Below are 23,370 nucleotides of genomic sequence, written 5' to 3'. Positions count from 1 at the left end.
TATATAACCCCAAGAAAAATGAGGGTAGACTTTTGTTTTAAATATTTTCATGTATCTACTTCTCAGACTGCTACCCTGTCCCTCAGCCCCAAGCTAGAGCTTTACTGAATATAAAGATTCAAAATATTTTCTGATTTCTTCTTTTACCCTACAGTTTACAAGCGTGTTGTTTAATTTTCAAATATAGGGATATTTTCCAAAGAGCTTTCCATTATTGATTTCTGATTATGGCCAGAGAACATCTTTTATATAATTTCGATCCTTTTAAATGTGTCGAGACTTCTTGGTGGTTTATCTTGTTGAATGGCCCACGTGTACTGTACTCCTCACTTGGTGGGTGGCGTGTTCTGTAACTGTCAGTTGTGTCAGGTTGCTTTATAGTGTTGTTCACATCTTCTGTGTTACTATTGATTTCCTTTCTCCTTGTTATATCAACTACTGAGAAATAAATATTGAAGTATCCAAGTATAACTGTGGCTTTGTCAATGTCTTCTTGCAGATCTGTTAGTTTTGCTTTATATATCTGTTATTAGATGTGTAAATATTTAGGATTTAGTACTCTTAGTGAATTGACCCATTTATCATTATGAAATGTGATAATCTTGTTTTCAAATCTGTTTTTTCTGATATTATTATATTCCAGCTTTCTTTTGATGGTCTGCGTGGTACCTTTTTCCATATCCCATTTAATCTATGTTTAATATTTCAGGTGGATTTCTTATAGACAGCATATAGTTAGAACTTGCTTTTTTATTCAATATGGCAATCTCTGCTTTTCAATTGGAGTATTTACTACTTATAATTAATATAGTTATCAATATGGTTGGGTTTAAATCTATCAACTTGCTACTTGTTTAATCCCTTCTTTGTACCTTACTTTCCTCTTTTATTGCCTTTATTTTATTTTATTTTACTTTTTACTTTTAATGGTGTATTTTAGGTGTTCTATTTTATCTCTACTCTGTGCTCTTTGTTTTATATTTTTAGTGGTTGTTCCAGTATTTCCCATATGTATTCTTTCACTTTATACCATCACATAACAATACAGTATTTTATGTCCAACATAAAACCTTCTTACAGTATTTTTTATTCATTCCCATCTTATCTTCTGCACTATTTTACTTCTAAGTATAAATCCCACAGTACACTATAGTTGACCCTTGAACAACATGGGTTTGAACTTTGTAGATTTTTTTTCCAGTAAATGTATTTTTTAATGATTTTCCTAATAACAATTTCTTTAGCTTACTTTATTGTAGAAATAAAGAATATAACACATAAAACATAAAATATGTATTAATTGACTATTTATATTACCAGTAAGGCTTCTGGTCAACAGTGCTAGTAGTAAAGTTTTGGGGAAGTCAGAAATTATATGTGGAGAGGGTTGGTGCCTCTAACCCTCATGTTTTTCAATGGTCAACTGTATTATATTTATTTATCTGTTAACAATTTTTAAAAACTTGTGAACCACAAAAGACCCTGTGTAGTCAAATCAATCTTGAGAAAGAAGAACAAAGCTGGAGGCATCACAGTACTTGATTTTAACAATACAACAAAGTTATAGTAATCAAAACAGTATGGTATTGGCATAAAAGCAGACACATAAATCAATGGAACATAACAAAGAGCCCAGAAATAAATACGTATATAGCCAATTAATGTACAACAAAGGAGCCAAGAATATACAATGTAGAAAGGATAGTTTCTTCAAAAAATGGTGCTGGGAAAACTGGACAGCCACATGTGAAAGAATGAAACTGGACCACTATCTTACACCATACACAAAAAATAACTCAAAATGGATTAAAGACTTGAATATAAGACTTGAAACCATAAAACTCCTAGAAGAAAACCTAGGGGGGTAAGCTCCTAGACAAAAGAATTTATAAAGCTCAGTAGCGTTCCTCCTCCACCCCCGCCTTCCTCCTCTGCCCGCTCGCGGGGGGGGCCCCCCTCGCCTTCCCGCCCCGCCCCTATTGTTCCGCCCCCGGCCTCCCGCCCTTCCCCTTCCCGCCCGCTCCCCTTTTCCCCTCAGTCGCCTCGCGCCTGCAGTTCTTGGCTTTCACCCTCCCCCCCCCCCCACCAGTGACCAAAGACTTGACCACTCAAAGTCCAGCTCCCCAGAATACTGCTCGACATGGACACCGGTGTGATTGAAGGTGGATTAAACGTCACTCTCACCATACGGCTACTTATGCATGGAAAGGAAGTTGGCAGTATCATCGGAAAGAAAGGAGAATCAGTTAAGAAGATGCGTGAGGAGAGTGGTGCACGTATCAACATCTCAGAAGGGAATTGTCCTGAGAGAATTATCACTTTGGCTGGACCCACTAATGCCATCTTCAAAGCCTTCGCTATGATCATTGACAAACTGGAAGAGGACATCAGCAGCTCTATGACCAATAGCACAGCTGCCAGTAGACCCCCAGTCACCCTGCGGCTGGTGGTGCCTGCTAGTCAGTGTGGCTCTCTCATTGGGAAAGGTGGTTGCAAGATCAAGGAAATAAGAGAGAGTACAGGAGCTCAAGTCCAGGTGGCAGGGGATATGCTCCCCAACTCAACTGAGCGGGCCATCACTATTGCTGGCATTCCGCAATCCATCATTGAGTGTGTGAAACAGATCTGCGTGATCATGTTGGAGACTCTCTCCCTGTCCCCCCCGAAGGGCGTGACCATCCCGTACCAGCCCAAGCCGTCCAGTTCACTAGTCATCTTTGCAGGTGGTCAGGACAGGTACAGCACAGGCAGCGACAGTGCGAGCTTTCCCCACACCACCCCGTCCATGTGCCTCAACCCTGACCTGGAGGGACCACCTCTAGAGTTGACCAAGCTGCACCAGTTGGCAATGCAACAGTCTCATTTTCCCATGACGCATGGCAACACCAGATTCAGTGCAGGTTTGGATGCATCTGCTCAGACTACTTCTCATGAACTCACCATTCTAAATGATTTGTTTGGCTGCATAATCGGGCGTCAAGGCGCCAAAATCAATGAGATCCTTCAGATGTCTGGGGCGCAGATCAAAATTGCGAACCCAGTGGAAGGATCTACTGATAGGCAGGTTACCATCACTGGATCTGCTGCCAGCATTAGCCTGGCTCAATATCTAATCAATGTCAGGCTTTCTTCGGAGACGGGTGGCATGGGGAGCAGCTAGAACAATGCAGATTCATCCATAATCCCTTTCTGCTGTTCACCACCACTCATGATCCATCTGTGTAGTTTCTGAACAGTCAGCGATTCCAGGTTTTAAATAGTTTGTAAATTTTCAGTTTCTACACACTTTATCATCCACTCGTGATTTTTTAATTAAAGCGTTTTAATTCCTTTCTCTGTTCAGCTGTTAATGCTGAGATCCATATTTAGTTTTATAAGCTTCTCCCTGTTTTTTTTTTTTTGTTTTTTTTTTTTGGTGGTTTTTTTTTTGGCTCATGAATTTTTTTTTTTGTTTGTCATGGAAATGTAAGAGTGGAATATTAATACATTTCAGTTTAGTTCTGTAATGTCAGGAATTTTTCAAAAAAATTAAAAGATGGACTGGAAAAAAAAAAAAAAAAAAAGCTCAGTAGCAAAAAATACCCCAAATCAAACAGATTAAAAAGTGGGCAAAATATCTGAATAGATGTTTTTATAAAATTTCTTTTAAAAATATTTTTATTTATTTTTAGAGAGAGGAATGGAGAGGGAGAGAGAGAGAAACATTGATATGAGAGGGAAACATCAATTGGCTGCCTCCTGCACTCCCCTTACCAGAGATTGAACCTGCAATCTGGGCATATATCCTAACTGGGAATTGAACTGGCAACCTTTGGGTGCACAAGACGATGCCCAACCAACTGAGCCACACTTGCCAAAGGGCTACATTTTAGTTTTCAATTACAGTTTACATTCAATATTATTTTGTACTAGAGGCCCGGTGCATGAAATTCGTGCGGGGGGGGGGGGGGTCCCCTCAGCCCAGCCTGCACCCACTTCAATCCGGGACCCCTTGGGGGATGTCTGACTGCCGGGGATCGGGCCTAAACCGGCAGTTGGACATCCCTCTCACAATCCGGGACTGCTGACTCCTAACTGCTCACCTGCCTGCCTGCCTGATCACCACTAACTGCCCCCCCGCCAGCCTGGTTGCCCCCAACTTCCCCCCCCTCTGCCGGCCTGGTCGCCCCTAACTGCCCCCCCTGTTGCCCCGGTCACCCCCAAATCTCCTCATGCCATCCTAGTCGCCCCCAACTGCCCCCCCCCCCCGCTGGCCTGGTCACCCCCAACTGCCCTCCCTCCCCTGCAGGCCTGGTCGCCCCCAACTGACCTCCCCTGCCAACCTGGTCAGCCTTAACTGTTCTCCCTGATGGCCTGGTTGCCCCTAATTACCCTTCCCTGCCGGCCATCTTGTGACCACATGGGGTGGCCATCTTGTGTGAGGGCATTACAGCAATTTGCATATCACCTCTTATATAGGATATCAGACTCCCTTGATATTGTCTCATAGGTCACTGATGTTCTCTTTTTATTGTTTTCTCAGTGCTTCAGTTTGTATAGTTTTTAGTCTGATGTCTTCAAATTCAAGATTTCTTTTTCCTTTGCAGTACCCAATATGCCTTTTTTTTCTTTTTAAAAAATCTTTATTATTGAAAGTATTACATAGGTTCCCCTCCTCCCCCCATTCACCTCTTCTAGCCTGCTCTCATCCTCCCACCCAGCTCCCAGGCCCTCACCACCCCATTGTCTGTGTACATAGATTATGCATATATACATACAAGTTCATTGATTGATCTCTTCTCACCCACCCTCCTCTGCCTTCCCTCTGAGTTTCAACTGTCTGTTCATGCTTCTATGACTCTGGGTCTATTTTTGATCATCAGTTTATTTGTTTCATTAGATTCCACATATAAGGGAGATCATGTGATACTCATCTTTCTTTGACTGGCTTATTTTGCTCAGCATAATACTCTCCAGGTCCATCTATGCTGTTGCAAATTGTAAGATTTCTTTCTTTTTTATTGCTGCATAGTATTCCATTGTGTAAATGTACCATAGTTTTTTTTTTGTCTCATCTGCTGATGGGCACTTAGGCTGTTTCTAAGTCTTAGCTGTTGTAAATTGTGCTGCTATGAACATAGGGGTGCATATATTCTTTCTGATTGGTGTTTCAGGTTTCTTAGGATATATTCCTAGAAGTGGAATGAATGGGTAAAATTGGAGTTTCGTTTTTAATTTTTTGAGTCCATACTGTTTTCTATAGTGGCAGTACCAGTATGCATCCAGCAGTGTACTAGGGTTCCCTTTTCTCCACAACCTCACCAACACATGTCATTTGTTGATTTGTTAATAGCCATTCTGACAGGTCTTAGGTGATATCTCATTGTCATTTTGATTTGCATCTCTCCAATGATTAGTGACTTTGAGCATTTTTTCATATGTCTCTTGGCCTTTTGTATGCCCACTTTGGAGAAATGTCTATTTAGGTCCTTTTCCCATTTTTTAATTGGATTGTTTGTCTTCCTTTTGTTAAGTTGTATGAGTTCCCTATATATTTTGGAGATTAACCCCTTATCAAATGTATCATTGGCAAATATGTTCTCCCATGTATGTGGCTCTCTTGTTATTTTGATGATGGTTACTGTTGCTGTGCAGAAGCTTTTTATTTTCATGTAGTCCCATTTATTTATTTTCTCCTTAGTTTCCATTGTCCTAGAGCAGTGGTCGGCAAACTCATTAGTCAACAGAGCCAAATATCAACAGTACAATGATTGAAATTTCTTTTGAGAGCCAAATTTTTTAAACTTAAACTATATAGGTAGGTACATTGTTATTAACTTAATTAGGGTACTCCTAAGCTGGCCTTTGTTAAAAACATCCTCAATCTGATTGGGGTACGTTCGCTGAGGTCGAACCCTTCCAACTCTCCCATCCTCAACTCCCCTGCGCTGTGTATCCCGCGGCCTGCCTGCGCCGCGTCTCCTATTGCCCGTCCAACCGACACCCCCCACTTCTTCTAAAGCCACTTCTTCAAAATAGACTCGCCCAGGCTGAAAACCGACTTCTGCGCATGGGCCATGAAGTTTCAACCGCACTGTACGCGTGCGCCTGCACGTGGTATTTTGTGGAAGAGCCACACTCAAGGAGCCAAAGAGCCACATGTGGCTCGCAAGCCGCGGTTTGCCGACCACTGTCCTAGGGGATATATCCATAAACATATTGTTGCTATGAGAGATGTCTGAGATTTTTGGTGCCTATGGTTTCTTCTAGTACTTTTATGGTTTCCCATCTTACATTTAAGTCTTTTACCCATTTTGAGTTTAGTTTATGCTTGTGTATGGTGTAAGGTGGTGGTCTTGTTTCATTTTTTTGCATATATCTGTCCAATTTTCCCAACACCATTTATTGAAGAGATTGTCTCTGCTTCAATGTATACTCTTGCCTCCTCTGTCAAATATTAATTGAGCATAGTGGCTTGGGTCGATTTGCGTGTTCTCTGTTCTGTTCCATTGATCTCTATGTAGCCTGTTCTTGTGCCAGTACCAGGCAGTTTTGAGGACAGTGGCTTTGTAATATAGCTTGATATCTTTTATTGTGACCCCTCCAACTTGGTTCTTCTTTCTCAAGATTACTGCAGATATTCAGGGTCTTTTTTGGTTCCATTTATATTTTTGGAGTGTTTGTTCTAGTTCTGTGAGATATAATGTTAGTATTTCAATAGGGATTGAATTGAATCTATAGATTGCTTTGGGTAATATGGACATTTTAATGATGTTGATTCTAGCAATCCATAAACCTGGTATATTCTTCCACTTGTTTATATCTTCCTCTGTCTCCTTTCCAACATCCTGTAGTTTTCAGAGTACAGTTCTTTTACCTCTTTGGTTAAGTTTACACCTAGGTATCTTTATTTATTTATTTTTTTGCAATGTTAAATGGGATTGTTCTTTTAGTTTATCTTTCTGAGAGTTCACTATTGGTGTATAAAAATGCTATGGATTTTTGAGTGTTTATTTTGTATCCTGCTACATTTCTAAATTCATTTATTAAATCTAGTAGTTTTGTGATGGAGTCTTTAGAGTTTTCTGTGTATAGTGTCATGTCATCTGTGAATAATGAGAGTGTTACTTCCACCTTTCCAATTTGTATGCCTTTTATTTCTTCTTGTGTGATTGCTATGGCCAGAACTTCCAGAAATATGTTGAACAAGAGTGGTGAAAGAGGGCATCCCTGTCTTGTTCTTGTTCTTAGGGAAAATTGTTTTAGTGTTTTCCCATTGAGTATGATGTTGGCTGAAGGTTTGTCATATATGGACTTTATTATGTTGAGGTATGTTCCCTGTATTCCAACTTTGCTGAGAGTTTTTATCAAAAAAGTGTGTTGTATTTTGTCAAATACTTTTTCTGCTTCAATTGATATGATCATGTGATTATTTTTTTCCTATTGAATTTTTTTTTTAATTTTTATCTTTATGGATTAAGGTATTACATATGTGTCCTTATCTCCCCCCCCCCCCCACATTGCCCCCTACCCCCTCACTCATGCCCTCACCCCCCTGGTGTCTGTGTCCATTGGTTCGGCTTATATGCATGCATACAAGTCCTTTGGTTGATCTCTCCCCCTTACCCCCACCCTCCCCTACCTTCCCCTCTGAGGTTTGATGGTCTGATCGATGCTTCTCTGTCTCTGGATCTGTTTTTATTCATCAGTTTATGTTGTTCATTATATTCCACAAATGAGTGAGATCATGTGATATTTATCTTTCTCTAACTGGCTTATTTCACTCTCCAGTTCTATCCATGCTGTTGCAAATGGTAAGAATTCCTTCTTTTTTACAGCAGCGTAGTATTCCATTGTGTAGATGTACCACAGTTTTTTAATCCACTCATCTGCTGATGGGCACTTAGGCTGTTTCCAAATCTTAGCTATGGTAAATTGTGCTGCTATGAACATAAGGGTGCATATATCCTTTCTGATTGGTGTTTCTAGTTTCTTGGGATATAGTCCTAGAAGTGCGATTACTAGGTCAAATGGGAGTTCCATTTTTAGTTTTTTGTGGAACCTCCATACTGTTCTCCACAGTGTCTGCACCAGTCTGCATTCCCACCAGCAGTGCACGAGGGTTCCTTTTTCTCCGCATCCTCGCCAGCACTTCTCGTTTGTTGATTTGTTGATGATAGCCATTCTGACCAGTGTGAGATGGTACCGCATCGTCGTTTTGATTTGCATCTCTCGGATAATTAGTGACTTTGAGTATGTTTTCATATATCTCTTGGCCTTCCTTATGTCTTCTTTCTAAAAGTATCTATTTAGGTCTGATGCCCATTTTTTGATTGGGTTGTTTATCTTCCTTTTGTTGAGTTGTATGGTTTCCCTGTAAATGTTCACGATAAAACACTTACTGGTGATAACATTGGCAAATATGTTCACCCATGCAGTGGGCTTTCTTGTTGTTTTGTTGATGGTTTCTTTTGCTGTACAAAAGCTTTCTATTTTGATGTAGTCCCGTTTGTTTATTTTCTCTTTAGTTTCCATTGCCCTAGGAGCTGTATCGGTGAAGACATTGCTTTGGCATATGTCTGAGATTTGGCTGCCTGTGGATTCCTCTAATATTTTGATGGCTTCCCATCTTATGTTTAAGTCCTTTATCCATTTTGAGTTTGTTTTTGTGTATGGTGTAAATTGGTGGTCTAGTTTCATTTTTTTTTTGCATGTATCTGTCCAATTTTCCCAACACCATTTATTGAAGAGACTGTCTTGACTCCATTGTAGGCTCTGGCCTCCTTTGTCAAATATTTATTGAGCATAATAGGTTGGGTCGATTTCTGGGTTCTCTATTCTATTCCATTGATCTATATGTGTGTTCTTGTGCCAGTACTAGGCAGTTTTGAGAATAGTGGCTATGTAATACAGCTTGATATCTGGTATTGAGATCCCTCCTTTGTTCTTCTTTCTCAGGACTGCTGCAGCTATTCGTGGTTTTTTTTAATTCCAGATGAATTTTTGAAGAGTTCGTTCTAGGTCTGTGAAATATGCCATTGGTATTTTAATGGGGAGTGCATTGAATCTATAGATTGCTTTGGATAGTATGGACATTTTAATGATGTTGATTCTATCAATTCATGAACACAGTATGTTCTTCCATCTGTTTATGTCTTCCCTTATCTCTTTATTCAGTGTCCTGTAGTTTTCTGAGTACAGGTCTTTTACCTCCTTAGTTAAGTTTATTCCTAGGTATCTTAATTTTTTTTTGTTGTGGTGGTAAATGGGATTGTTTTTTTAGTCTCTCTTTCTGTAAGTTCACTATTAGTGTATAGAAATGCCATAGATTTTTTGGTGTTAATTTTGTATCCTGCTACATTGCCAAATTCATTTATTAAGTCTAATAATTTTTTGATGGAGTCTTTAGGGTTTTCTATACACAGTACCATGTCATCTGTGAATAATGACAGTTTTATGTCTTCTTTTCCAATTTGGATACCTTTTATTTCTTCTTCTTGTCTAATTGCTGTGGCTAGCACTTCCAGAACTATGTCAAACAGGAGTGGTGAGAGTGGGCATCCCTGTCTTATTCCTGTTCTTAGGTGAATTGGTTTTAGTTTTTGCCCATTGAGTATGATGTTGGCTGTAGGTTTGTCATATAAGGCTTTTATTACATTGAGGTATGATCCCTCTATTCCCATTTTGTTGGGTTTTTATCAAGAAAGGGTGTTGGATTTTGTCAACTGTTTTTCTGCATCAATTGATATGACTATGTGATTTTTATCTCTCAGTTTGTTTATGTGATGTATCACATTTATTGATTTGCGGATATTGTACCATTCTTGCATCCCCAGGATAAATTCTACTTGGTCATGGTGTATGATCTTTCTGATGTAATGCTGGATCTAATTTGCTAGAATTTTGTTGAGGATTTTGGCATCTATGTTCATGAGGAATATTGGCCTATAATTCTCTTTCATTGTGTTGTGTTTATCTGGTTTTGATATTAGGGTGATGCTGGCTTTATAGAATGAGCTTAGAAGTGTTCCTTCCTCTTGAATTTTTTGGAATAGTCTGAGGAGGACAGGTTTTAGTTCTTTCTTGAATGTTTGGTAAAACTCCCCTATGAAGCCATCTGGCCCTGGGCTTTTGTTTGCTGGAAGCTTTTTTGATGACTGCTTCAATTTCTTCCATACTTATCGGCCTATTGAGATTTTTAGAATCTTCCTGATTGAATTTTGGAAGGTTGTATTTTTCTAGAAATATGTCCATTTCCTCCAGGTTGTCTAGTTAGTTGGAATAGAGTTGTTCATAATATTTTTTTTAACAATCCTTTGTATTTCTGTGGGGTCTGTTGTTATTTCGCCTCTTTCATTTCTGATTTTGTTTATTTGTGTCCTCTCTCTTTGCTTCTTGGTGAGCCTGGCTAGAGGTTCATCAATCTTGTTTATCCTTTCGAAGAACCAGCTCTTGGTTTCATTGATTTTCTGTATTGTTTTTTTGGTCTCTATGTCATTTATTACTGCTCTGGTCTTTATTATCTCCTTCCTTCTGCCTACTCTGGGCTTTTCTTGTTGCTATCTTTCTAATTCTTTAAGTTGTAGAGTTAGATGATTTACTACCATTTTTTCTTGTTTTTTTTTAGGTAGGCCTGTAGAGCTATAAACTTCCCTCTCAGGACTGCTTTCATTGTGTCCCATAGATTTTGGATTGTTGTGTTTTCATTGTCATTTGTTTCCAGGATGTTTTTAATTTCTTCTTCGATCTCTTTGGTAACCCAATAATTGTTTAATAGCATGCTTTTCAGCTTCCAAGTGTTTCAAATTTTAAAATATATTTTATTGATTTTTTACAGAGAGGAAGGGAGAGGGGGAGAGTTAGAAACATCGATGAGAGAGAAACATCAATCAGCTGCCTTCACACCCCTTACTGGGGATATGCCCACAACCAAGGTACATGCCCTTGACCAGAATCGAACCTGGGACCCTTTAGTCCGCAGGCTGACATTCTGTCCACTGAGCCAAACCTGTTAGGGCAGTGTTTGAATTTTTTAAATTGTTTTTATTGTAGTTTATTTCTAATATTATGCCATTGTGGTCTGAGAAGATGCTTGATATGATTTCAATCTTCTTGAATTTGGAGAGACTTTGCCTGTGACCAAATATGAGGTCTATCTTTGAAAATGTCCCATGTGCACTTGGGAAGAACATATATTCTGTGGCTTTGAGATGATATGTTCTGAATATGTCAATTAAGTCCTTCTGATCTAGTGAGTCATTTAGGATTACTGTCTCTTTGCTGATTTTTTGTCTAGAGGGTTTATCTAGTGATGTCAGTGAGGTATTAAAGTCCCCTACTATGATTGTATTGTTGTCGATCTCTCCCTTGATATCTTCCAGGAGTTTTTTTTTATGTATCTGGGTGCTCCTGCATTGGGTGTATATATGTTTATCAGGGTTATATCCTCTTGTTGTATCGATCCTTTTAGTATTATGAAGTGGCTTCCTTATCTCTTGTTATGGCCTTCACTTTGAGGTTTGTTTTGTCAGATTTAAGTATTGCTACCCCAGATTTTTAAAATTCATTTCCATTTGCCTGAAAGATATTTTTCTATCCCTTCACTTCCAGTCTGCGTGAGTCTCTTGTTCTGAGGTTGTTTTCTTGTAGACAGCATATATATGTGTCCTTTTTTTTTATTATTATTATCCATTCAGCCACTTGATGTCTTTTGATTGGAGCATTTAGTCCATTTATGTTTAAAGTTATTATTGATAGGTACTTGTTTGTATCCATTTCTATGTTTTGTGCCTTTGTTCTTTCTCCCCTTTTTATTTCTTCTTTTTTACACCAGTCCCTTTAGCATTTCTTGCATTGCTAGCTTGGTAGTGATAAACTCCCTTAGCCTTTTTTTGTCTGTGAAGCTCCTTATTTCCCCTTCAATTTAGAATGATAGCCTTGCAGGATAGAGTATTCTTGGATTCAGTCCTTTGCTTTGCATCACTTTGTAAATTTCCTTCCATTCTTTTCTGGCCTGATGTGTTTCCTGTGAGAAATCATTTGATAATCTAATGGAAGATCCATTGTATGTAACTTTCTGTCTCTCTCTTGCAGCCTTTAAGATTCTCTCTTTGTCCTGAATGTTTGCCATTATTGTTATGACATGTCTTGGTGTGGGCCTTTTTGGCTTCATCTTGTTTGGGATTCTCTGTGCTTGTGTGACTTTTTTCTTCCCCACATCAGGGAAGTTTTCTGACATTATTTCTTCAAATAGATTTTCTAACCCTTGTTTTTCTGTCATTCTAACACCCCTATTATTCATATGTTGCTTCGGTTCATGTGGTTCCAAAGCTCCCTTAGGCTTTCCTCCTATCTTTTAATTTTTTTCTCTAATTGCAGTTCAGTTTGGGTGTGTTTTGCTTTCCAGTCTTCTAATTCGCTAATTCGGTCCTCCGCTTCTTCTAGTCTTCTGTTGAAACTTTCCATGGTGTTTTTTATTACAGCTATATCACTGTTTATTTCTTCTTGATTTTTCTTGATTTCTTGTTGATTTTTTCATCCATCCAGCTTATGAACTGTATGACCCTTATTCTGAATTCTTTTTCTGACATACTGCATGCCTCTGTTTCACTTAGGTGTTTTTCTGTCACTTCCTTTTCTTTCCTTTGGGGGTTCCTTTGTCTACCCATTTTTGCTCTCACTGTAGGATCTAGGTGTTGAGTCATAGAGGGGCTGCTCCTTGGTTGGCAGTGGCTCCTGAGGTGGCGACTGCTCCTCGGGTGGTCAAGCAGTGGCTGATTCTCAGTTGGTGATGGCTCCTCTGGTGGGCGCTGTTCGCAGCAGTGGTGGCTCCTCTGGCTAGTGGGGGCAGGCTGCTAGCACAGCTGCTGCTCCTCCGATAGGGGCGGGCTGCTCGTGTGGCTCCTGCTCCTTGGATTGGGGCAGGCTGCGTGGGACTGCTGCTCCTTGGACATGGGTGGGCTGCTTGTGCAGCTGCTGCTCTTCGGGTGGGGGCGGGATGCTCCTCAGACCAGGGCAGGCTGCTCATGCAGCTGCTGCTTCTCAAATGGAGGTGGGCTGCTCACGGGAGCTGCTGCTCCTCTGATGGGTGCAGGCTGCTTGCACGGTTGGTGCTTCTTGGATGGGGGCAGGCTGCTCACACAGCTGCTGTTCCTGAGACAGGGGGTGGACCACTCACACAGCTGCTGCTCCTTGGACAGGGGCAGGCCGCCTGAGGCTACTGCTCCTCTGCCTGGGGTGGGGTGCTCACGTGTCTGCTGCTTGCATGGTTGCAGTGCCCTGGGCTAAAGCGTTTGGCAGGTCAGAGGGGAGCGTGCTTCGGAACTCACAGGAGCCTGCACCCTGGGTGGCTGGAATCTTGGTGACTGTGGGACCACAGCTGAGGCAACAGGTCCCTGGCGAGGGTGTCTATAGAGTCCTGGGTGTAATCTGAGGGCACCCTGGATGGAAGTGAGGCTGGGCTCCCAGTCACAGCAGCTCTCCCCTTAAAAATGGCAAGGTCTCTTCAGAAGAACCGGCCACTCTGGGAGTGTTTGCAATGGTAGCAGAGGCTGCATGGTTAGGCGAGCCCGGTTAGACTGCCCCCGAAGGTCCTGAGGGATCTAACTGAGCCTCACTCACATACGCGCACACACACCTTACATTACCACACACTCCTTTTTTGCTCCCTCACTCACACTCTCTCCCTCACTGCCGCCTTCTTCCTGCCTCTGTAGTTGGGTCTGGAGTGTTATTGACCCTTTAATGCAGTGGTTCTCAACCTTGGCTGCACATTAGAATCACCTGGGAATCTATTTTAAATTTAAAAGATTCCCAGGTGATTCAAATGTGCAGCCAAGGTTGAGAACCACTGCGTTAATGGGTGGAGTCTCCTCTCTGGGTGTCTGGTTATCTGGCTTGCTCTCTAGCACATTGACCAAACAGGATAAAATTCACTTCGACATGACATGACACAAAAGGAACGAAACACAAATGTACTCCTTAGACCAATAACCTCTATATAAGTGACCACTAGAGAAAAGAGAATTAGGTGAGAGAAAAGAGAGCACAAATGATATCAAAGAGAGAAAAAATGGTATGAGAGAAAAGAAAAAGAAGAAAAAGGAAGAAAAAGTAAAAAAAAAAATATTTGGCGAAAAAACACCAGAGAACAAAGATAAACCAAAACATACAAACACCAAATACCCAGTAAAGAGGGTGGGGACAGAATCTTATATACAGAAAGTAAGGTTAAGAATTGGATGAATATGGGGAGGACCTCAGTTCAGTATAGAGAAAGTAGAAAGAGGACGAGTGGATAAGAAGGAAGATAATAATAATAATAATAATAAATTTAAAAAATTGATTAAAAAATAGGATAAAAAATAAAATAAATTAGAATGTTGAAGAGATAATGCAAAAAGAAATAGAAAATAAAGAAACAGACGAAGATAGGGAGGAGACCAAGATGGCGGCGTAGGTAAACACCGGAGACCGCTGCCGCAAACAACCATTTCAAAAATACAACTAAAAGACTGAACGAACATCACCCAGAACCACAGGAAGGCTGGCTGAAGAGAGACTCTACAACTAGAAGGAAAGAGAACAGCAAATAGAGGCTCAGAGGCGGCGCAGTGTGGAAAATACAAAGGTTTGCAGCGGCTGCCGGGGTTCTGAGAAGCAGAGCCTCTGGGAACGGGACTGAGCGTGGCCATAACTGCTCCCTCCGCCCGCCCTGTTGAGCCCGCCCCGCCCAAAGCCTGCGCACAGCCATTTGCCGATCGCCTCAGGCAAAGGCTGGATTAGCGCCTCCCCAGAAGGCAGACGTTTTCCGTACAGCTGATTCCTATAGCCAGCCGGCCTGGGGGTCAAATCCCTCTAGTGGTAACTACAACAATTAAGGCTTGGCTAGAACAAGACTGCGCACAGAGACCACAAGGGGGTGCACCAAGAAAGCATAAAAGATGCGGAGACAAAGAAACATGACAGAAATGGAGGATATGGAGCTAAGAATCGCAATTTTGAGGGCTTGCCATAAATTTGTGCAGAGCCTCACGAAAACTAATGAGACCCTCGATGCTACGATAAAGAAATTAGAAAGTAAGCATACACGGACTGAAATAAAGAATATTATACCCAATAGCAGACCAGAGGAGTACAATAATCAAACCAAAGATTCGACAAAAAACACCCAATTGGAAAAGCAAAATGAAAAAAGAATCCAAAAGTGTGAAGATAGTGTAAGGAGCCTCTGGGACAGCTTTAAGCGGACTAATATCAGAGTCATTGGAGTGCCAGAAGATGAGAGACAGCAAGATATTGAAAACCTATTTCAAAAAATAATGGCAGAAAACTTCCCCCACCTGGAGAAAGAAATGGACTTACAGGTCCAAGAAGCACAGAGAACCCCAAACAAAAGGAATCCAAAGAGGACCACACCAAGACACATCATCATTAAAATGCCAAGAGCAAAAGACAAAGAGAAAATCTTAAAAGCAGCAAGAGAAAGAGGCTTAATTACCTACAAGGGAATACCCATACGACTGTCAGCTGATTTCTCAACAGAAACTTTGCAGGCCAGAAGGGAATGGCAAGAAATATTCAAAGTGCTGAATGCCAAGAACCTACAACCAAGATTACTTTATCCAGCAAAGCTATCATTCAGAATTGAAGGTCAGATAAAGAGCTTCACAGATAAGGAAAAGCTAAAGGAGTTCATCACCGCCAAACCAGTATTATATGAAATGCTGAAAGGTATCCTTTAAGAAGAGGAAGAAGAAGAAAAAGGTAAAGATACAAATTATGAACAACAAACATGCATCTATCAACAAATGAATCTAAGAATCAAGTGAATAAATAACCTGATGTACAGAATGAACTGGTGATTATAATAGAATCAGGGACATAGAAAGGGAATAGACTGACTATTCTTGGGGGAAAAAGGGGTGTGGGAGATGCGGGAAGTGACTGGACAAAAATCATGCACCTATGGATGAACACAGTGGGTGGGGAGTGAGGGTGGAGGGTGGGGTGGGAGCTGGAAGGAGGGGAGTTATGGGGGGAAAAAAGAGGAACAAATGTAATAATCTGAACAATAAAGATTTAATTAAAAAAAAAAAAAAAGAAACAGACGAAAAAAGGAAAATAAAGAAAAAAGAGATAACAAAATAATAATAAAATGAAAAAGTGAAGTGTCATTCCTTTGGCTGGTTTAAAATCCCACTCTTCTGTACTATCTGTGGCTTCTCAGTTTCCTGTTGCTGGGACTGAAGGCCTCTTTAGGCCAGTCCCTGTGGACTCTCAGGGACTATTCAGATTTTTTTTTTGTATATTTTGTGTCACTCACAGTATAGTCTGGGTGTGGCTGTATTGGTTGCCTGGAGACTGCAGGGAGGGGCTATCTCTTCAGGAGAAAATGGCTGCCTAGGTTCTGCACATCAGGTATGACTCATGCCAGACTCACGGCCACCTCTCCTGGACCCTCTCCTCTCCCCAGCTTCTCCCCAGACTCCACAAGTCCGCACCTCCACCTGCACCTCAGCCATGGGTGAGTGTCTGTATTTGAAAGGTCCTACGAAATAGGTTCAGCAACAAAAGCAAAGTCCAAAAAGAGGGAAAGAGCTGCGCCACTGTGATTCCCTCTCTTCCTGGCACGGCACGGCCTGGGCAGTCATCCAGAATGCCCCATTTGGGCTCAGTCTCTCCTGACTGTGGACCCAGATCTAGAATCCCCTGCCACCAGCAGTCCTGTGGACATCCTTTCCACAGTCAGATGCTACGCCTGTCCCAAGGGATGTAGCCTTGTTGCCGCAAGTTTCCCTCTGACCTTCTGGGCTCAGAGGTCCTGCAGTTCTCCCCAGCCCAGATACCTGATTTTACCGTTCTCCAGGTGTCCTCTGCCCTTCCCGGCTGTGAATTATCTCACCAGCTGTGTCTACTTCACCAATTTGGGGTGGATGTTACTCAATTTAGTTGCTCATTCTATCTGCTCTGGGACAAGGCTAGGGACATGTTCGTCTATTCTGCTGCCATTTTGTCTCTCTGATCATGTGATTTTTTGTCTTGCAATCTGTTTATGTACTGTATCACATTTATTGATTTGTGAATATTGTACCAACCTTGCATCCTGGAATAAATCGCACTTGGTCATGATGTATCATCTTTTTAATGTATTGTTGGATGCGATTTGCTAATATTTTGTTGAAGATTTTAGCATCTATGTTCATCAGGGATATTGGCCTGTAATTCTCTTTCTTTGTAGTGTCTTTAACTGGTTTTGGAATTAGGGTAATGCTGGATCCATAGAAAGAACTTGGAAGTGTTCCTTCCTCTTGAGTTTTTTGGAATAGTCTGAGGAGGATTGGTGTTAGTTCTTCATTGAATGTTTGGTAAAACTCCCCTTTGAAGCATTCTGGACCAGGGCTTTTGTTTGTTGGAAGTTTTTTGTTACTGCTTCAATTTCATCAGTAGTTACTGGCCTATACAGGTTTTCTGATTCTTCCTGATTGAATTTTGGAAGGTTATATTTTTCTAGGAATATGTCCATTTCATCCAAGTTGTTCTGTTTGTTGGAATAAAGTCATTCATAATATGTTTTTCACAATCCTTTGTATTTCTGTGGGGTCAGTTGTTACTTCACCTCTTTTGTTATTGATTTTGTTTACTTGGGTCCTCTCTTTATGTTTCTTGGTGAGCTTGGCTAGAGGTCCATCAATCTTGTGTATTCTTTTGAAGAATCAGTTCTTGGTGTTATTGATCTTTTGTATTTTTGAGGTCTCTATGTCATTTATTCTGTTCTGATCCTTATTTCCTTCCTTCTATTTGTTCTGGGATTTTCTTGTTCTCTTTCTAATTCTTTAAATTGTAGTGTTAGATAAGTTATTAGCAGTTTTTCTTGTTTTTTTGAGGTAGGCCTGTAGTGCTATGAACATCCCTCTTAGGACTGCTTTCACTGTGTTCCATAGATTTTGGGTTGTTGTGTGTTCATTTTCATTTGTTTCTAGAATTTTTTTTTTTTTATTTCTTCTTTGATCTCTTTGGTAACCATTCATTGTTTAATAGCATGCTGTTTTGCCTTCATGTATTTGATTGTTTTTGAGCTTTTTTATTGTAGCTGATTTCTAATTTTATGCCATTGTGGTCTGAGAAGATGCTTGATGTGATTTCAGTCTTTTTGAATTTGTAGAGACTTAGCTTATGTCCTTACATGTGGTCTATTTTTGAAAATGTCCCATGTGCACTTGAGAAGAATGTATATTCTGTAGCTTTGGGGTGGAATGTTCTGAAGATGTCAATTAGTTCCGTTTGTTCTAGAGTGTCATTTAGGATTTCTGTTTTCTTGTTGACTTTCTGTCTAGAAGATTTATCTAGTGATGTCAGTGTATATTAAAGTCCCCTATTATGATTGTATCTCTGTTGATCTCTCCCTTGATATTCTCTAGAAGTTTTTTTTTATAGATGCTCCTGTATTGGGTGCATATATGTTTATCAGAGTTATAGACTCATGTTGTATTGATCTCTTTAGTATTATGAGTTGGCCTTTGTTATCACTTGTTATGGCCTTCACTTTGAGGTCTATTTTGTCAGATATAAGTATTGCTCAGCTTTTTTTTTTTCATTTGCACTTGCCTGTAAATTTTTTTTACATCCCTTTACTTTTAGTCTGTGTGAGCCCCTTGTTCTCAAGTGGATCTCTTGTAGACAGCATATGTATGGATCATGTTTTCTTATCTTTTCAGCTACCTATGTCTTTTGATTGGAGCATTTAATTCATTTATCTTTAAGGTTATTATTGACTAGAGGCCTGGTGCACTAATTCATGCACCAGTGGGGTCCCTCGGCCTGGCTTGAGGGATCAGGCCGAAACTGGCTCTCCGACATCCCCTGAGGGGGTCCTGGATTGTGAGAGGGCATAGGCCAGGCTGAGGGACCCCACTGGTGCACAATCGGGGATGGGGAGGGATGGGGGAGGTTGGCCAGCCAGGGAGAGATTGTGAGAGGGCTCCAGGGCATGTCTGGCCTGTCTAGCTCAGTCCCGATCAGCCAGACCCCAGCAGCAAGCTAACCTACCGATCGGAGCATCTGCCCTCTCATGGTCAGTGCACGTCATAGTGACTGGTTGACTGGTCGACTGCCCCCTGGTGGTCAGTGCACGTCATAGCCAGTGGTTGAGCGGCCTTAGCATATAATTAGCATATTATGCTTTGATTGGTTTAACGGCTGACAGGATGACTAGATACTTAGCATATTAGGCTTTTATTATATAGGATAGGTAGCTGTTTGTTGCCATTTTTATTCTTTATGCCTGTGTTCCTTCTTCCCTATCTATTTCTTCTTTTTACAACAGTCCCTTTAGCATTTCTTGCATTGCTGGTTTGCTGGTAATAAACTCCCTTAGCCACCCCCCCCCCCTTTTTTTTTCCATCTGAGAAACTCCTAATTTCACCTTCAATTTTGAATGATAGCCTGGTTGGATAGAGTGTTCTTAGATTCAGTTCCTTGCTTTGCATCACTTTGTATACTTCATTCCATTCCCTTCTTGCCTCATGTGTTTCTGTTGAGAAATCACTTGAGAGTCTAATGGGAGATCCCTTGTAGGTAACTTTCTGTCTCTCTGTGGCAGCCTTTAAGATACCTCTTTGTCTTTTACATTTGCCAATTTAATTAGGGTGTGTCTTGGTGTGGGTCTTTTTGGGTTCATCTTGTTTGGGACTCACAGTGCTTCTTGGACTTGTTTGACTTTTTTCTTCCCAAAGTCGAGGAAATTTTCTTTCATTATTTCTTCAAACAGGTTTTCTATTCCTTGCTCAACTTCCTCTCCTTCAGGCACCCCTATTATGTGGCTGTTTTTTCATTTCATGTTGTCCCAAAGCTCCCTTAGAATTTCCTCCTGCTTTTTAATTTTTTTTCCAGTTGCTGCTCTGTTTGGGTGTTTTTCTACCTTGTCTTCTAACTCACTGATTCTGTCCTCAGCTTCTTCTAGTCTACTGTTGAAACCTTCCATTGTGCTCTTTATTGCAGTCATGTCATTCTTCATTTTCTCTTGATTCTTACACATATTGGTGAATTTGTCATCCAGACATTTAAGCATCCTTATAACCATTACTCTGAATTTTCTCTGACAAATTGCTTGCTTCTATTTCATTTAGTTCATTTTCTGGTGATTCCTTCTTTAATTTTATTTGTGGGTTGTTCCTTTGTATCCCCATTTTTGCTGTTCCTTTGTAATTGTTCCTATTTTGTTAGATGAAACTGCTATCCTACCAGATTTTTTGAATTGATCTTATGTAGTAGATGTTCTGTGGGACCCAGTGGTGCAGTCTCTCAGGTCTCCTGGGCTGGGTGTTCTACAGAGGCCCCCTGCTTGATATATTTGGGTTCTCCTGATGTAGTTGGGTCTTGAATGTTATTGTCCCTTTCGTGAATGGAATTTCCTCTCAGGGTATCTGATTATGTGGCTCGCTCAATACCACTTTGTGCCAGTCATTGTGGAGGTGCTGACCAAACAGCACAAAATACAACATGACAAGACATGACACAGAAGGAACAGAACACAAATGTTCACAATATACCTATAATCCAAACAAAAGTGACCATTAGGGAAGAGAGAATTAGGAAAGAGAAGAGAGCAAGAATGATAGAGAGAGAAAAAAAAGAAAGAATATGGGGAGAAAACACAACAAAACAAACAAACTGAAAAGCACAAACAAAATCACTCAGAAAAAGTGTGTGTGTGTGTTTGGGGGGGGCGGGAGGGAGAACAGGCTCTGTAGATGCAGAGCTTAAATAAATAAAATAAGGTTGAGGAATTGGAGGAATAGGGGAAGCCCCAGGGTTTAGAATAGAGGGGGAGAAAAGAAATGAAAAGACAAGAAGAAAAAAAATTTATTTTGAAAAGGAGAATAGAGGAGAAAGCAGATAGGCCTAAATTTAGGAAATGAAACAAATTAAAAAATTAGAAGCAAAGAGCAAGAGGAGAGAAAAAGAAAAATTGAGTAGTGAAAAAAAAGAAAAGAGAAAATGGAGAAGGAGCAGGGAAGAGGAAATTAGATATATGAATAAATCAACAGACTAGAATAATGACACATCAATAAAGTAGATAAATAAGATAAATTTTTTAAGAGGGGGGAAAAGGAAGGAAAGAGAAAAACTAAGACAGAGAAAGGAGAAGAAAAATGGGAGGAAAGACGAGAAGAGAGGAAGAAAAAGGCACAAAAAATAAAATGAAAGTAAATAAAAAAATAAAAAAGTAACTGTCGTTTGCTTCAGCCGAGTTTAATGCCCCAGGGGAGCTGGTTTAGGAGCCCACTCTTCTGTCTGCTTGCCAGTTCTGGGCTTCCTCTTAGGCATTTAGTGCTGACCATGGTCAGGCACTGCCTTTGGCTTTTAGCACCTGCTTGAAGCTCCAAGTGATCCACGGGTCCCCTGCTTGTGTCTTCTCCACAGGCCTTGGCTGCAAGCAGGCGGGGCCAATCTGCCCTTTTTGCCTGTTTGTCAGATGTCAATCTTAATCAATCAAGCATCTGTTTCTGACAAGGATTTAGGTGGGGTTGGTGCTGGTTTGCTTTAAGGGAATGAGATGTGTGTTTTTTCCTGTCCCAGAGCTATTCCTCTGCAAGTGGCCCCAAATAGTACTCTGGCCTTGGTTGGACAGAGATCCTTCTATGGAGACCAATGGGGTTGGCTGACAACCTGGAGTTTTTATCAGTCTGGATCCCAGACTAGCGGGGGAAGGCCCCTCTTCCAATCCAGCCACTGAGGGCTCCTTGGGACTATTCAGACCCTTAAGCTGGCCTCTCTGCCTTTGTTTCCCCTGTAAAGCTCAAAATGCAAGGTGTGGCAGGCTGTATCACCTGCCCTGAGGCTACTAAGAGGGACTAGCTTCTCTGGGGAGAAATGGTCCTTTAGGTTTGGAAGCCTAAGAAGGTCCCAATGCAGAACTCTTGATCACGTCTCCCTGCCCTGCTTCCTTCCCCAGCGTCTCCTCAGGCACCTCAAGTCTGTGCCTCCCTCCCTGCACCAAAGCCTAGGGAAAGTGATTGCAACTGAAAAGTCCTGTGTTCTGGGTTTAGAGAGTAAAAACAAAGACAAAACCAAAACTACAAAGAAACCGTGGCTTCCCCCCCCCCCCCCCCCCCCCTGCCCTCCCGGCATCACTGCTTTCCCTTCTAGGTGCAGCCTTTTGTTGGGGCCACCTTTCCTGCTGCAGCCTTTCTTGGCTGTGGCCTGGTCCAGACTACCGGGCAGCAAGTAACCCTGCGGCTTTTCCTTTTCACAGTTGCATGTTATGCCTGCCACCAAGGGACAGGCTCTGGTGCTCAGCCTTGGCCAGGCTTCTGTTTTTCTGAGGAAACTGATACTTCTGTAACGCAGCTTCCTCTTTTGCCTCTCGAGCCCTCGCCACCCTTCCTACTGGTCTCTAGGTGTCTTCTGTCCTTCCTTGTGTTACCGTAAAAACAATCAAATCTGTAAAGAATTTCTGTGAGTTTATTCGAACCAAACTGTTGACAATTGCTGGGAAGCAGAATCTCAACGGATTGGGATAATGCTTCAGAGAATGGCGGTTTTCCACCTATTTTTATACATTGCAATCAAAGAAGGAGACATAGGTGGGTTACATGAAATCCATTGGTGATAGATTAGTGAGGTGGGAGACAGCAAAGCGGGAAACGTCTGGGATTGGATAAAAAGTAGTGATGGACACATACTTCTTTTATTTAGGTGGGTACAGGATTGTGAACAGTCAACAATTAACATGACAATAACAATGAAGGAATTTGTGGTATCTGTCCTGGTGCCCAGGGCATTTGGTTGTGCCCTTAGGTGTCTGGAAAAAAAGGGAAGTTACAGTTACCCTGACATTTCAATGATATGTTATCATAGATGCAAAAAGACAATAAGCTCACTTAAGGTAAAGGTTGACGTTGTCAGGGAAGATACCAGCCTAGGAGGTGACTACCCACCCTAACTATTTTTAGTTAAAGTTTAATTTCAAACCATCCTTTGTGGTTCCTTTAGGATCTTTGAGTTTGTAAGACTGCCATGCAGGCCTTCCCTGAGCTTGTCAGGTTAATATGTGGCCTCTTTGGTCCACACTTGCTATAAGTTGCCTCCTCAGCTGGGCCTAATTTGTTAATTCCGGGTGGATGTTCTCTGATTTTAGTTGTATTTCTAGTCTGGACCCAGGATGAGGTGCACGACACATCTGCCTATTCAGCCACCAGTTTTTCTTCCATCCCTATATGCTTTTAATCCCACCCAGTATCATTTTCATTTTAGGTATTCTAGTTTTCATCTCTAGAAATTCCATTTGCTTCTTTTTATATGTCTATATATGTTTATACGTCTCTATATTCTTTTCCTCCCTGTGACTCCTTGAACATATCAAATCTACTAATATTATTTTAACATCCT

The 23,370-nt window shown here is 41.1% G+C and overlaps 1 protein-coding gene and 1 pseudogene across 2 annotated transcripts in view; both read left to right on the top strand.

Moving 5' to 3' along the window:
• Positions 1–23,370, top strand: part of ATP8A2 (ATPase phospholipid transporting 8A2) — a 692,529-nt gene that overhangs the window by 45,334 nt on the left and 623,825 nt on the right. The gene's annotated exons all lie outside the window — the stretch shown is intronic.
• LOC139006789 (poly(rC)-binding protein 2 pseudogene) lies at positions 1,983–3,332 on the top strand (annotated as a pseudogene).

This window comes from Myotis yumanensis, unplaced genomic scaffold (assembly GCF_028538775.1).
Source record: "Myotis yumanensis isolate MYYU_CA2020_CCGP unplaced genomic scaffold, mMyoYum1.0.hap1 SCAF_3, whole genome shotgun sequence".
In the NCBI taxonomy this organism is placed as follows: Eukaryota; Metazoa; Chordata; class Mammalia; order Chiroptera; family Vespertilionidae; genus Myotis; species Myotis yumanensis.
The sequence above is the reverse complement of the archived record's forward strand: the minus strand, read 5'-3'. Positions and strand labels throughout refer to the sequence as shown.